Below are 16723 nucleotides of genomic sequence, written 5' to 3' on the forward strand. Positions count from 1 at the left end.
TTTTAATAAAATAGACAGGAGCATCACGAGCTTCGTGTGGGCAGGGAAAGTTCCGAGAGTAAGGAGGGGGTTCCTTCAGCGTAGTAGGGACAGAGGAGGATTGGCACTACCGAACTTGGGCGATTACTATTGGGCCGCCAATGTGGCAATGATACGTAAATGGATGATGGAGGGTGAGGGAGCGGCGTGGAAAAGACTGGAGAGAAAGTCCTGTAAAGGGACGAGTTTAGAGGCGCTGGTGACGGCGCCGCTACCGATCTCACCTAAAAAGTTTACCACGAACTCGGTGGTGGCGGCAACATTGAATATCTGGGGACATTGGAGGCGACAGAGAGGGGTGCGGGGAGCCCTGGTGGGGTCCCCAATCAGGAACAACCATAGGTTCGCCCCAGGAAGAATGGATGGAGGATTTCAGAGCTGGTACCAGTTGGGAATTAGGAGGGTGGGAGATTTATTTATAGATGGGACTTTTGCGAGCTTGGGAGCATTGGAGGAAAAGTATAAGTTGCCCCGGGGAAATTTCTTGAGATATATGCAGGTGAGGGCATTTACTAGGCAACAGGTGAGGGAATTTCCGTTGCTCCCGACACAGGGGATACAGGACAGGGTGCTTTCAGGGGTGTGGGTCGGAGAGGGCAAGGTGTCAGAGATTTACCGAGAGATGAGGGAAGAGGGGGAGGAGTCGGTGGGCGAACTAAAAGGAAAGTGGGAAGAAGAATAGGGGAGGAGATAGAGGAGGGTATGTGGGCTGATGCCCTAAGCAGGGTAAATTCCTCTTCCTCATGCGCCAGGCTTAGCCTGATTCAATTTAAGGTGCTACATAGAGCACACATAACGGGAGCAAGATTGAGCAGGTTCTTTGGAGTGGAGGACAAATGTGGGAGGTGTGGCGGGAGCCCGGCAAACCACGCACATATGTTTTGGGCGTGCCCGGCACTGGAAGGGTATTGGAAGGGAGTTACGGGAGTGATTTCGCGGGTGGTAAAGGCCCGGGTCAAACCAGGCTGGGGGTTAGCTCTATTTGGAGTTGCGGAAGAGCCGGGAGTGCAGGAAGCGAAAGAGGCCGACGTTGTGGCCTTTGCATCCCTAGTAGCCCGGCGCAGGATCCTACTCATGTGGAAGGAGGCGAAACCCCCCGGACTGGAGGCCTGGGTAAATGATATGGCGGGGTTCATTAAACTGGAGCAGATAAAGTTTGCCCTGAGAGGATCGGCTCAAGGGTTCACCAGGCGGTGGCAGCCATTTCTCGACTACCTAGGGGAACGTTAGAGGGAAGACAGATGACCAGCAGCAGCAACCCAGGGGGAAGGGGGGGGGGAGGGGGAGGGGGGGGGGGGGTTTAGTTTAGTTTAGGTCAAAGATAAAGGGGTTTTGTTACTTGTGTATTGTTAAAAATTTCTGTATTGTTATTGTTGCGTTTGCTTTGTAAGAGGGGAAAAATTGTTGTTTGGGAAAATAATTTCAATAAAACATATTTGAAAGAAAAAGAATCAGGCTTGCCCAACAGCGAGGTTGTGTTTTAGAGTAAAAAACACACATCTAAGGCTTTAAGAACTGATTCAAAGTCTACAAAGGTCTCTTCAATTACCCCTCTCAGGGGGGCCCCATGGGGTAGACAAATGAATTAAACTGGTGCTTCTGCTTTTTGGTAAGGAGACCTGAGACTGCTCTAAAGTTTAGCAATTTCTCTTGCCACAACTTCCAATGTAGGCCTCTATGTGGGCCCTCAAGGCTGAGTGAGGTAGGGGCAGTGACTGCCTGCATGGTGCTGTCATCACTACCATTTTCCCATTTGCCTCCTTCTTAGGTGTATTTACAGATTGTTGAGCAGGTCACGCGCTCTGCATGTGCACTTGATGTCGAACACCCTCTCTGTACATGCTTTTGGCTCCAAATCATGGAGGAGAGCTTCTTCCATTTTCTAACTGCTGGCAAGCAAGGCAAGAGTACTGTGAAAGTGAATCATTTTCTCACATGTAAGACACAGCCAGAGACACAAATAGGCAGTTTACCAACTGGCCAGCATCTCACATCTGAACCTGCTGGAGAGAGCTGATAAGAGATGCCAGGACAGGACAGGCAGTGCTAGTGTTAGTTCTGTACTGAGCTCCAGGACCTCTGATTAACAGCCTACAAAGATTAAACTTAACTCGGGAATGAAAGCAGTATAAAAAATATTTCTTGAGGTATGGTTTTGCCAATTGTGCCAGTGCAAATAAGGATGCAAAGCTCATGTGTGTTATATGCACAGAAGTACTGAAAAATGAGAGAAGTTTCAGATTTTGATGGAGAAGTGGTGGGTGAAAATTTCCTTTTGAGATTGAGACTCCAGAGTCTGTTCTTAACTTACAGCTGACTCCAAATGAGAAAACTCTGCTACTGTACCTGACCTGTCATAGCATATTAAAAACAAGCCAAAAGTCCATGAGGCTGTCAGCATTCTGGAACAGGAGTGTCCAGTGCTGAGTAAAACAAGCATTTTGTCGCTATTGACCTACATGTGCAAGGTTGGATTTTCCGTTCTCACAAAGATGAAGACGGCACAAAGGAACTAGCTGAAGTCTACACCTGATATGCGCATTTCACTCTTCTCCTGTGAACCTGATTTGAGTGAGATCCTGAGGACAAGCAGGCTCCCCTTTCACGTTAACAGTAAGCAAACATGACATGTGTCGCAAAGGTCGCCTGGCATGGATCGCAAAGGTCAGCTGGCGTGGATCCCAAAGGTCAGCCTCTTGGCAAATGTGGGTCCTGCGAAAAGAAGTTTGAAAATCATTGATCTAGAGAAACAGTAGTGATTGAGGTAGTTGCTACAAACTGGTTCATTGACATTATGTACACTGTACTTGATGAGCTACAAAGTAGGCACATCTCTTCTGAGTGCTGACTACTCCATCTGCTGCAGAATCTTTAGCACATGACTATTGTCACTGTTGCATCATGGTCTACATGACTCATTACCATAACTATTCCATTAACCCATTACATTACAAAGAAGAACTGAAACTATAGCTCCAGTTACTGAAAGCTGGCTTTCTCTTGACAGGGCACATGGCTTCTTTGTCCTCCTTGTCAAATTCCAGCAACATTCCCTTGTGAAGCCAAAACTTTTTCCAGACTCCCCCAATAATAGCCAGCACGATACCTCCACTCATTCTGCAGCAGCAATAGAAGGTCAAAAGCGCCTCACATAGAAGTCCCCCTGAGAGACTTTAAATAATGCTAACCGTGTGTCCCTTATACAGCTGAACCTGTGTTCGGCTGGGACGTCCACAGGACCTGCACGGTCCAAAATAGAAGATCAGGTGGCAACTCAGCAATAGACACTGTTTGACGTCACAATCTGCCCACATGGTGCACACATGGCATGCCCACATTCACACCTTTACACTCGGCACACTGTGCGCATTGTGTCAGAATGGGTCGGAAGCACCCCAGTCAACATTTCTAATGTTTCAGGCTTCTGTATTTCTGGCAGCAGCACTATGAAGCTAAATGTTTTGACGTTTGAGTTCACACTGTTGTAAAATTCCAGTGTAGTGCAAAGCCTCCTTCAAAATTTCCCAGACTGTCCACTGAACCTCCAGGGATCTTTAAAACATTGATTGGACTATCTATTTTCAGTCTGCATCTCCTGCAATCAAAGCTCAGGTGCTGGGTAGCACATTTTTTGCTGCACCTTGGTGCCAATTCAAGATTCATTAATACTGTCTGCATGATAACTGAAGTCTGTCAATTGTGCAGCAATTGACAATTACTAGTCTTGGGGCTTCAGCGACACTGCAACCGCAATCTAAAACGTCTGACAATGCTGTCGGAAAACAATGCCCAGATCATCCTAGAAAGGGAATGACTCATTTTAAACAAAGCCCCACATGGCCCATAATGTGTTTACCAATGGCCGATCTTTGAATTTGCAAAACCCTTTCATTGCAATTGAGCAATATATTCATTATGGCAATCAGTTTGGCCAATCCTTCCCCCAACGCATCCTATATATCTACATCGAATGTTTTTTATGCTGCAATTCTAAACCAGTGGAAACTTGTAATTTTGTCCAGAATTTGTTGCTGGTTTTCTGTGATTGTCAACCTGCCAATTGTAATTTGCCATAATCCCAAATGCCTTGTTTCATTTAATTCAGCAGAACCAATCCATACAAGCGTTTATTACAGGATGTGACAGTTCCATTCACTGAATACAATGAGTGCGACGCATGATTATGTTAGAAACACACAGCATCGTACAGTTTAACAAAACCTACATCAGTAGAATGAACACTGCTGTGGTTTGTGTGTGTATTGTTGTAAGTTGAATAATAAACACTTTTCAGCCGAAACTAGGGCATCAGTGGCATCGAGGCGCTGATGACTGTGTGCTTTTATTCTTCTTACAGTCTGAAAAGCATTTAATTTGTCAAACTGCATAAAAATATACCAGGGATCAACTGGATGTTTAGCACTGAGGCATGAATGAGCCACAATAAATGAGGCAGAAAATGGCGTGATGTAACTTTTGTGGAACACACTGTATGTGGATGCCATACCATGGTGAACACTTCATTACATTTGTTGAATCAGTCTCCTGATGGTGCGAGGCTTCATGAGCTGCAGAAATTGGAGAAAAACATAAGTTTTTCCTCCTCCTTCCCTCTCCAGGTGTATTTAGAAATGTAGCCATAGTCCACGATGTCCATAGGCTGCTTTCCCCTTTGAGGGGGAGAGCTGGCTAGTGGTGATTTAACCCGAGGATCACCACACCTCAGGTGAGAGGCAAAGTTCAGAAGGTGGGGCCTTCATGAATAATCTCAGCTGGTATGGAATTGAACCCATCCCATGCTGCAGGCCTAACTCTACATCATGAACGAGCTGTCCAGCCAAGTGAGCTAAACCGCACCCCCCTCCTGAAAACACTGGCTCAAACTAGTATGTAGTTCCACCGGCACTAACTTTTCTTCATGTATAAACCTGAATCATGAGCTCAGGCAGATCGTCTGTTAACAGATAATGGGGTTAACAACCTTAAGTCATGTTACCCTTAATATGTGCAGGGATATGCACATTCCAGGAGTAGTAATGATCTGGAATGTGAACCTAATTTGAATTTTTTTCTCTTTTGCCAAACCCAGACAGTAATTCCAATGGTAATTCGCCTTCTGCCATTCCAGGTGAGACCAGGTGACTCAGAATAGACCAGCGAGGAAGCTTTGATTCTGTTTGCTCCTTGGGTTAAATTTCTGAATCCCTGGGACTGCCAATTGGGCAAGTTTCATCTTCGTACACCGCCAGTATATTTTTTGATCCCGACGATGAGTTTACAGGCTGTTGGATCTTCCAGGGACGGTCCTCATTTTATATTCAAAGCGAATTCCCAAGCTAATTGAATTAGAAGGCTGCCCAAAGAGGGAGTGGAACAGGAAATCTGAGTCACCATCAGGTCTTAAAACGCTGCGTGCCACTATTAAAGTGATATAGCCAGTTGGAAGTAATTGGCCACTTCTGTATATTTGTTTGGTTTTAGCTTTGCCAAAAGAAGCACAATTTTTTAAAGTTAATTTTCAGTTTTTCTAGAGTACAGGTGTGGCTGGCAAAATAAAAAGTAGATGACAAACATCAAGGAAGAACCTTCAAGGGTATGCAAATGATAAAACAGTGGAGTACCCAAACTCCCTGCTGGATATAACGGCCTGTTTGGAACTACAGAGCACCGAAGCAATACCTCACAGAGGATAGAATAGCATCCTGCCCAGACAGAGGTGATGTGTACCCTGTTGTAGGTCTATTTCCCCTAAATAGACCGTGGGCAGCACGGTAGCACAGTGATTAGCACTGTTGCTTCACAGCTCCAGAGTCCCAGGTTCGATTCCCAGCTTGGGTCACTGTCTGTGCGGAGTCTGCACATTCTCCCCGTGTTTGCGTGTGTTTCCTTAGGGTGCTCCGGTTTCCTCCCACAGTACAAAGATGTGCAGATTAGAAGAATTGGCCATGCTAAATTGTCCTTAGTGCCCAAATAAAAAGGTTAGGTGAGGTTACGGGGATAGGTGGAGGTGTGGGCTTGGGTAGGGTGCTCCTTCCAAGAGCTGGTGCAGACTCGATGGGCCAAATGGCCTCCTTCTGCACTGTCAATTCTTTTTTTTTAAAAAATATATTTATTAAAGTTTTTTAACACAATTTTTCTCCCTTACAAACAATAACCTCGTAACAAAAACAAAACAAAACGAGAAATCGCGCAGAGCAAGATATATACATGGCAAAATGATATATTTACACAGCTTTGTACACTGGCCCTCACCCGTACGTGCCAGTTTCCCCAACCCTTCATGTTATCTCTTGCTCATCCACCCTCCGAGGCAGTCCCCACTTTCCCCCCCCCACCGTTCCCAGGACGTCTCCCCCACCCCCCCCGCCCAAGGTTGCTGCTGCTGCTGACCGACCTTCCACTAACACTCCGCGAGATAGTCTAGGAACGGTTGCCACCGCCTGTAGAACCCCTGCGCAGACCCTCTCAAGGCGAACTTAATCCTCTCCAACTTTATGAACCCAGCCATATCATCTATCCAGGCCGCCAGGCTGGGGGGCTTCACCTCCTTCCACATTAGCAAGATCCTTCGCCGGGCTACGAGGGACACAAAGGCCAGAATGCCGGCCTCTTTCGCCTCCTGCACTCCCGGTTCGTCCACTCCAAATATTGCTAGCCCCCAGCTTGGCTTGATCCGGACTTTCACCACCTGAGATATTACTCCCGCCACTCCTCTCCAGAACCCCTCCAGTGCCGGGCATGACCAAAACATGTGGACATGGTTCGCCAGGCTCCCTGGGCACCTTCCACATCTGTCCTCCACCCCAAAGAACCTACTCAACCTCGCCCCCGTCAAGTGAGCTCTGTGAACCACCTTAAATTGTATCAGGCTGAGCCTGGCACACGAGGAGGAGGAATTAACCCTACCTAGGGCATCAGCCCACAGACCTTCCTCGATCTCCTCCCCCAGCTCCTCCTCCCATTTACCCTTCAACTCTTCTACCTGCGCTTCCCCCTCTTCTTTCAACTCCTGGTGTATTTCCGACACCTTGCCCTCTCCAACCCATACACCCAAGATCACCCTATCTTGAACTTCTTGTGCCGGGAGCAACGGGAATTCCCTCACCTGTCGCCTCACAAAAGCCCTCACCTGTATATATCTAAAGGCATTTCCCGGGGGTAACTCGAACTTCTCCTCCAGTGCCCCTAGGCTCGCAAACGTCCCGTTGATGAACAGGTCCCCCATTCTTCCAATCCCCGCCCGATGCCAGCTCTGGAACCCCCCGTCCATCTTCCCCGGGACAAACCGGTGGTTACCCCTGATCGGGGACCACACCAATGCTCCCATTGCACCCCGGTGCCGTCTCCACTGGCCCCAGATCCTTAGCGTTGCCGCCACCACCGGGCTCGTGGTATACTTTGTCGGCGAGAGCGGCAGCGGTGCCGTCACCAACGCCCCCAGGCTCGTTCCTTTACAGGATTCCATTTCCATCCTCTTCCATGCTGCCCCCTCTCCCTCCATAACCCACTTGCGGATCATCGCCACATTTGCTGCCCAGTAGTAGCTCCCCAGGTTTGGCAGCGCCAACCCTCCTCGGTCCCTACTGCATTCCAGGAACTCTCTCCTTACTCTCGGGGTCTTATTCGCCCACACAAACCCCATAATACTCCTGCCTGCTCTCTTAAAAAAGGCCTTAGTGATCACGATGGGAAGGCACTGAAACACAAACAGAAACCTCGGAAGGACCACCATTTTGACCGACTGCACTCTACCCGCCAGCGAGAGCGGTAATATGTCCCATCTTTTGAAATCCTCCTCCATTTGCTCCACCAACCTCGTCAGATTCAGTTTATGTAGGGTCCCCCAACTCCTGGCTATCTGGATCCCCAGATACTGAAAGTTCCCCTCCGCCCTCCTCAGCGGTAGGTCCCCTATCCCTCTTTCTTGGTCCCCCGCCTGCAATACAAAGAGCTCACTCTTCCCTACATTGAGCTTCTAGCCCGAAAACTCCCCAAACTCCCTTAGAGTCTGCATGACCTCCACCATCCCCTCCATTGGATCCGCCACGTACAGCAACAGGTCATCCGCATATAGCAACACCCGATGCACTTCTCCCCCTCGGACCACCCCCCTCCATTTATTAGACTCCCTCAATGACATGGCCAATGGTTCGATCGCCAATGCGAACAACAGGGCTGACAGGGGGCACCCCTGCCTCGTCCCTCGGTACAGTCGAAAGTACTCCGGCCTCCACCAGTTTGTCACTGCACTCGCCATTGGGGCTCTGTAAAGGAGCTTAACCCAATTGATAAACCCTACCCCGAACCCAAACCTACGCAGCACCTCCCAGAGGTATTCCCACTCTACTCGGTCAAAGGCCTTCTCCGCGTCCATAGCTGCCACTATCTCCGCCTCTCCCTCCTCCGATGGCATCATTATCACGTTTAAGAGCCGCCGCACATTGGTGTTTAGTTGCCTGCCCTTTACAAATCCCGTCTGGTCCTCGTGGATTACCCCCGGGACACAGTCCTCGATCTTCGTGGCCAGCACGTATGCCAGCAACTTTGCATCCACATTGAGGAGCGAGATCGGCCTGTACGATCCACATTGCAGTGGGTCCTTGTCCCGCTTTAGGATCAAAGAAATTGTCGCGTCCGACATTGTCGGGGGCAGGGTCCCCTCCTTTCTTGCCTCATTAAAGGTCCTCACCAGTAGCGGGGCCAACAGGTCTGCGTACTTCCTGTAGAACTCCACCGGGAATCCGTCCGGTCCCGGGGCCTTCCCCGTCTGCATGCTCCCCAAACCCTTGCTCAGCTCCTCCAACCCAATTGGTGCCCCCAAACCTGCCACCTCTTGCTCCTCCACCCTCGGGAATCTCAGCTGATCTAGGAATCGTCTCATCCCCTCTTCCCCCGCTGGAGGCTGGGATCTGTACAGCTCTTCATAAAAGGCCTTGAATACCTCGTTTATTTTCGTCGCACTCCGAACCGTGGCTCCCCTTCCATCTTTGACTCCCCCTATGTCCCTCGCTGCCATCCTCTTACGGAGCTGGTGTGCCAGCATCCGACTAGCCTATTCCCCATACTCGTAGGTTGCCCCCTGCGCTTTCCTCCACTGTGCCTCCGCCTTCCCTGTGGTCAACAGGTCAAACTCCGTCTGGAGCCGTCGTCTTTCCCCAAGTAATCTTTCCTCCGGGGTCTCTGCGTATCTCCTGTCCACTCTCAAAATCTCCCCCACTAACCTCTCCCTTTCCATACCCTCTGTCTTCTCCCTATGAGCCCTAATGGAAATGAGCTCTCCCCGGATCACCGCCTTCAATGCCTCCCATACCACCCCACCCGCACCTCCCCAATGTCGTTGGCCTCCAAGTACCTTTCGATACACCCCCTCACCTTCCCACACACCACCTTGTCCGCCAGCAGTCCCACATCCAGCCGCCACAACGGGCGTTGGTCCCTTTCCTCTCCCAGCTCCAGTTCCACCCAATGCGGGGCATGGTCCGAAACGGCTATAGCCAAATACTCCGTCCCCTCCACCCTCGGGATGAGCGCCCTACCCAGAACAAAGAAATCTATCCGGGAGTAGGCTTTTTGTACAGGGGAGAAGAAAGAAAATTCCCTGGCCTGCGGCCTTGCAAACCGCCATGGGTCCACTCCCCCCATCTGATCCATAAACCCCCTAAGTACCTTGGCCGCCACCGGCCTCTTTCCAGTCCTTGATTTGGAGCGGTCCAGTGCTGGATCCAACATTGTATTGAAGTCCCCTCCCATTATCAGGCCTCCTATCTCCAAGTCCGGAATGCGCCCCAACATGCGCTTCATGAATCCTGCATCATCCCAGTCCGGGGCGTATACGTTTACCAACACCACCCACATCCCTTGCAGCTTACCGCTCACCATTACATATCGCCCTCCATTGTCCACTACAATAGTCTTGGCCTCAAATGACACCCGCTTTCCCACCAATATTGCCACCCCTCTATTCTTCGCGTCCAGTCCCGAGTGGAATACCTGTCCTACCCATCCCTTTCTTAGCCTGACCTGGTCCGTCACCTTCAGGTGTGCCTCTTGGGGCATGGCCATGTCCGCCTTCAGTCCCTTTAAGTGCGCGAACACTCGAGCGCTCTTCACCGGCCCATTCAGGCCCCTCACATTCCACGTTATCAGTCGGATTGGAGGGGCTCTCACACACACACACACACACACACACACACACCCCACCCGCCGACTAGCCATCTCCTTTTCTGGGCCAGTCCCGTGACCACGCCTCCCTCACCCTCCAGTCCCCCAGAGGGGAGACCCCCGTCCCGACCACCTCTTCTGTGTCCCATTCCCTTTCGGCCAGTGCAGCAGCAACCCTTTTTCCCCCCCTTCCCCCCCTCCCCTCCCCCCCCCCGCTAGACCCCTGTCTAGCTTTTTTGCTCCCCCCATGTCACTCCCGTAAGTCAGCTGATGCCTGCTGACCCCGGCTTCCCCCGCCGTCCCATTGACCTCACCGCGTGGGAGTCTCCCAATCCATATGCATTCCTTCGTTCCCCTTCCCGCCTTTCTTCCCGCGCGCGGGAAAACACCCCGCGCCTTCCAAAGCCCGCTCCGCCCCCTCTGGCGCAGCTCCTGTTGTGGCCTTGTCTCTCTCCCCCAGCCCATGTAACATTTCCTGCGCGTGATTGACCCCCTATATACAACAACCATCACACATCAAACCCCAAAACATCCCCCCCACCCTCACAAACCCTCAGTTAGAGTCCAACTTTTCGGCTTGTACAAAGGTCCATGCCTCTTCAGGCGTTTCGAAGTAATAGTGTTGGCCCTTGTATGTGACCCACAGTCGCGCTGGCTTCAGCATTCCGAATTTCACTTCTTTCCGGTACAACGCCGCTTTGGCCCAGTTGAAACCCGCTCTCCGCTTTGTAACCTCCGTGCTCCAGTCCGGGTATATTCGGATCTCTGCATTGTCCCACTTACTGCTCCGCTCCTTCTTGGCCCATCTCAGGACCCACTCTCTGTCAGTGAACTGGTGGAACCTCACCACCATCGCCCTTGGCGGCTCATTTGCCTGGGGCTTCTTCGCCAGCACCCGATGTGCCCCGTCCAACTCCAGCGGCCTCGAAGGGGCCTTCAAGCCCATCATCGCCTCGAGCACCGTGCTCGCGTATGCCCCGGCATCAGCCCCCTCCACTCCCTCAGGGAGACCCAGGATTCGCAGATTCTTTCTCCTCGACCTGTTCTCCAGGTCTTCGAGTCTTCCCGCCCACCTCTTGTGTAGCGCCTCGTTCTGCTCCACTCTCACCGCCAGGCCCACGAGCTCGTCCTCGTTCTGACTGACTCTTTTCTGTACCTCCTGGATCTTAGCTTCGTGGGCCTTCTGCGTGATCCCGAGTCCTTCAATTGCCGAAAGCATAGGCGCCATATCACAAAGCGCATATTGATAGGGAGGCTCGGGAGGAATGCCAGAAGGTGGTGGAAGACATTTTAGAAGTAGAGCGCAAGTATTTGAATGGCCCAACCCCAGAGCTCCTGGCAAGCAAGAAAAAGCTGCAGATGCAGTTTGACCTGTTGTCTACGGACAAAACGGCGCCCCAGTTGCGCACTCGAGGAAAGTTACTTATGAATACGGGAAGAAGCCCAGTCGTGCCTTGGCTTGCCAGTTGAGGCAGCAGGCAGCCTCCCGGGAGATTATCTAGGTTGTTATGGGCGAGGCGTTTTCAGAACCCCAAATTGTATCATGGAGTTCAACCAACCTCTCCCTTTAATGGATTTGTTGCTTTTCCTAGCACACGGCTTTTTCCCTAGGTGTGGGATTACAATTATGGACACGTGGGTTTTTAAACACAAAACACTCTTTATTCCATGAACTCAACTTAACATCTTAAATAAACATTGGATCTCTTAACACCCCTTACTTCAAAGATAACTCAGAAAATATTGCAACAGTAAATAATTCCTTAAAATGTTCCTTCAAACTTCCAAGAGACTTCACACCTTTAAACAGTATCACATCAGGTTAAAGGATATATATTTTTTCTGTAGAATGGCAGAGATATATTAGCTTGGTTGATTTCAGCTCCAGCACCTTGTTTTTTGCCTGCAGCTCTCTGGACACACACAGACACACACAACCTGCTTTCTCCAACTGCAAAACTAAACTGCAAAACTTGCAGCTCTCTGGAAACACACAGACACACACACACTGCTTTTTAAACTGCAACTAAAAACCACCAAAATGGCTGACCTGAACTGAGCTCCACCCATTCTATGACATCGCTGTTTTCTTAAAGGTACATTGCTTAAACATCCAGCTCTTAAAGGCACTCACGCATGACAAGGTCAAAGACTTGGGTGGCAGGCTGGTGTCCACTCCACAAAAAGTTAATGGAGTGTTTGAAATGTTTTACAAGAACCTTTATAGGCCGGAGTGGTCGGGGGAGAGTCAGGTATGTTGGAGATTTTGGAGGGCTCAGAATTTCCCAAAGTGTGGGAGGAAGAGCATGAGGGTTTGGAGGAGCCACTGTGTGCAAAGGAGGCCTTAGCAGCAGTAGGGTTTTCTGGACAGCTGGTGCCATTATTAGTGGGAATGTTTGAGAACTCGGTAACAAGGAGTTCCCTGCCTGAGATGCTGATGCAGGCATTAATTTCACTTCTGTTAAAAGAGGGCAAGGACACCGTGGAATGTTCACCATGCCACCTTATTTCATTACTTAACGTGGATGCCAAGATACTGGCTAAGGTGTTAGCATTGAGGTTGGAACCATCCCTTCCTCAAGTGATTGGAGAAGATCAGACAGGTTTTACCAAAGGCCAGCAATTGCCGTCCAATGTGCGGTTGATTGCTAACTGCGGTGCTTTCTCCGTCTGATGGGCCTGATCCAAAGATAATCGTCTCGTTAGGCACCGAAAAGGCATTTGATAGGGTAGAATGAAGTATCTTTTTGCAATTCTAGAGAGGTTCAGGTTGGGGCCCAAGTTCATGTCATGGATATGCTTGTTGTACAAAGCCCACGCAGCTCGTGTCTAAACAAATATCACAAGCTCAGGGTACGTTCAATTAAATAGGTGAACAAGACAGGGGTGGCCCATGTCCCCCCTCTTGTTTGCATTGGCGATAGAGCCTTTGGCAATCGCTTTGAGAGCTTCGGGTAAGTGAAGAGGGATACTGAGGGGAGGTGTGGAGCATAGGGTGTCCCTGTATGCTGATGATCTGTTATTTTATGTCACGGACCCAGTCCACACCATGGGTGATTTAATGGAAATACTGAGATGCTTTGGCTCCTTTTCAGCATTTAAGCTAAACTTGGGAAAGGGTGTTTTTCGGTGAACCCCCTGAGGGGAGCCAATCTAGGGATGCTCCTATTTCGCATGGCAGGTTCTGACTTTACATATCTGGAGGTCCAAGTGGCTTGGGATTGGGTCCGACTTCTTAAACTGAATTATACTACTTTAGTAGGTAGAGTCCAGACCAACCTGCAAAAGTGGGATAATCTTTCCCTGTCCTTGCCTGGCAGGCTCCAGGCGATCAAGGTGAACATTTGACACAATTTTTATTTCTGTTCCTCTGTCTGCTGGTTTGCCTTCCTAAATCCTTTTTTGGAAGGGTCGAGAAGTTGATTACATCCTTTATATGGGCGGGCAGGACCACAAGGATTTGTAGGGAAGTCCTTCAGAGGGAAAGACTGCCAGGCGGCTTGGCATTGCCGCCCTCTGTGTGAAGAAATTTCACCTCTGGTCTCTTTTGTATCTCTCCCATCTCACCTTAAACCTGTGCCCACTAGTTCTAGACTCCTCTACCTTTGGGAAAAGATGTCGACTATCTACCTTATCTATGCTCCTCATTATTTTATAGACCTCTATAAGTTCACCACTAATCCTCCTATGCTCCAGGGAAAAAAGTCCCAGCCTACCCAGCCTCTCTTTATAACTCAGACCATCAAGTCCTGGTAGCATCCTCGTAAATCTCTTCTGCACTCTTTCTAGTTTAACAATATCTTTCCTAAAAAATTTAAAATAGGAACAAAGATGTATTGGAGAAAATAACTTTTTAAATATTAGGGAAAAATGGACCTGTCCCTCTAAATCTGCACCCTAACATGGAGCTTGCTTTCTCTGCCCACTGCACATCCTGAACAGATGGGAAAGCATGCTGCGTCTCCTTATGTGCTGCACGAATCAGGAAAGAATCTGCAAAAACATTTCCCTTTCCGATTCCCTAACCCCAACTCACATGTTTATGTTGATGGGGATAAACCAGCAGTCAGAAAGTACACATCATGTCACTACACAAATACCCACAGATGTTACAATTTTGGTTGCCATTGAAACATCAGGAATAGTCTAATTACCATAAAATTAATTTTCAATGACTGTTAGAAGGACTTAAAATGCAATTTTGCATAAAAGTAACATTTTTACCTCTGCTTACTTTTCTGACACTTAAATTCACTGTTATTGTCTCCTTTCCTCTTCAATCTCTATTTCTAACTTTAATTTTACACTGTACAAATCTGTATTGATTTGAACAAACTTTTTTTGTGGCGAGAAACAGGTTGAGATGAAAGGACAGATGTCCTTTCCAAGGTCCCCATCCAAGGTTGGGGATGATTTTTCAGCCCGCAATCGCTAAGAACAACAACGCGGGCGGAAAATCTGAAAAGAAGCGGGACACATCGGCGGGAGGTGGGGGAGGGGGAGTCGATGATCATTTCTGATTGGGGCGCCCTGTAAAGATGGTGCCTCAATTGCCATGGAGCCAGATGGCAGCTCTATCAGGCCCAACCCTGCCAGAGTGACGGCGTAAACCACGCCATTCATTTTCTTTTTCAAAGTGTTTGAAGACCTGGAGTGAAAACTGGCCTGTGCAATTGGAGAGCTAGGCATCACTTTTCAGTTTGAGCCTGACACTTTGGAAAAAATGTGGTACGGTTCCACCCGTAAATTCTGTTTCCCTCCACAGATGCTGCCTGATCGGCTGTGTATTCCCGGCATTCTTTGTATTATTTCAGATTTCTAGCATCTTTAGCATTTGGCCTTTTTATCTTCTTTGTTATGTGTTACTCCTCTTTCTGTCTTCAGGCTCATAGCACATGGTGGGAGTAACGGTTTAAATAACCAGTTGCCAGTTAATTGGCTAATAACCAGCTTAATTATTCACAAAATACAGCAATAAGTAACCACTGCTCCCAGCCCATTGACAGAATCACCAGAGAACTGGGCTGGGATTCTCCGGTCTCCCAGTCCCGTGTTGCTTGGCGACGAGCCTTTCGCTGGTGGCAGAATTCTACCTTCTCGCCATTTGTCAAAGGGATTTCTCGGTGAAACCACCTCATGCAGCCACAAAACCTGCTGGCAGGGGTACACTGCTAGCAGGCAAAGTGAATCCCGATGACTGGTGTCTTCGATACAGTGCTTGTATTTGGACTACCTCCCATGCTGTGTGTGGGCTGCAAATCCAGACATTAAGTTAATACTGTGTCTGGTGCCAATGGAACATGGACACGCAAGATGGTCACCGATATCTGTCTGCACACCAGTGCTGGTCTGCCCAGCCAGAGGTATGCAAAGACACTGCTGCACCTTGATTATGTTCCTCAGACATTTCCCGTGGTAGAAATTCATTCTATCACCTTACTCATCGCGTTAAACTGAAAGAGTACGAGATTGCTCTCTGTGTACTGTTCCATGAATCAAGGTGCAACACCAGTTGAAGCCTTTTATGTCGCTTCATACAAGTTGTAAATCTCTGGCTAACTTGACACAGCTCCCACACAAATGTTTCAGTCTTACAAAAATTTAATTTTTTCAAAATAATTTTTACTGCCTCCAAGGAAAAAATGATGTGGAGATGCCGGCGTTGGACTGGGGTGAGCACAGTAAGAAGTCTTACAACACCAGGTTAAAGTGGTAGTGTTTGAAACAAACCTGTTGGACTTTAACCTGGTGTTGTAAGACTTCGTACAAGGATAAAATGGCAGTGCAATAGGGCCCTCCTATTTTTTTGCCCCTTTTAGAGATTTTACTTCCGCCATTACAAAAATACTTCTAAACCTGTACAAGTTAGGCTACTGCCTACCCTGTCACTCACAATGATGTAATGGAGTAAAGTGCTAAAACTGCACCTGCATGGTGATGGTAACAAATATAGCCCTTAATTTAATATTACCCTTTTCATTGTACATATAAGAGAATGAATGAGGTTCCTTGGATTTAAAAAAACACTTAAGCAACAGCACAATTACAATGCAATCTCAATTATCCACCACAGTGAGGAGGCTGCTTCAGTGGATAATCAAAATTGATAAACAATCAAAGGTCCCAACTGTACTTTCATTCAAATGCACTTCATGAATATCTCTGTTTTATTTGAAGCGATTTCCTCACCTTTTCAAAATTCTGGCTGCCCTGACTCTCGATGGAACAATGGAACTAAGTTCTGGAATTCCACAAGAATTGTGTCAGATCATCAAGTCTGCAGGGTAACATGAGTATTAATAATGTCAAAGTTCTGTTTGTCTGTAACCCTTCAATAGAAACTTGAGAAAAATATACTCGTATCTTATCGTTTGAAGAAAGATTCCTACGGTTGGCACTTTAATTCTGTGTACTAGCCTACGGCAAAGAAGCACAGCACCTGACTTCTGTGTGGTTACCAATATATCTGCAGAAACACAGATACCCAAAGAGCTGAAACTAGAAAACAGTCACAATCCTTGGC

General features: G+C 48.5%; 1 long non-coding RNA gene across 1 annotated transcript in view; it reads right to left on the reverse strand.

Annotated features, from left to right (window-relative positions):
- LOC140427312 (uncharacterized) overlaps positions 1-16445 on the reverse strand; it is a 48317-nt gene extending 31872 nt beyond the window's left edge. Inside the window, exons 1-2 of the long non-coding RNA XR_011948462.1 lie at positions 16390-16445; positions 2499-2751 (exon numbers count right to left, since the gene is read on the reverse strand). This is a non-coding gene — a long non-coding RNA (uncharacterized lncRNA). The remainder of the gene's footprint in view (positions 1-2498; positions 2752-16389) is intronic.
- Between the last annotated feature and the right edge of the window lie 278 nt (positions 16446-16723).

The sequence above is a fragment of the Scyliorhinus torazame genome, chromosome 7 (assembly GCF_047496885.1).
Source record: "Scyliorhinus torazame isolate Kashiwa2021f chromosome 7, sScyTor2.1, whole genome shotgun sequence".
NCBI lineage: Eukaryota > Metazoa > Chordata > Chondrichthyes > Carcharhiniformes > Scyliorhinidae > Scyliorhinus > Scyliorhinus torazame.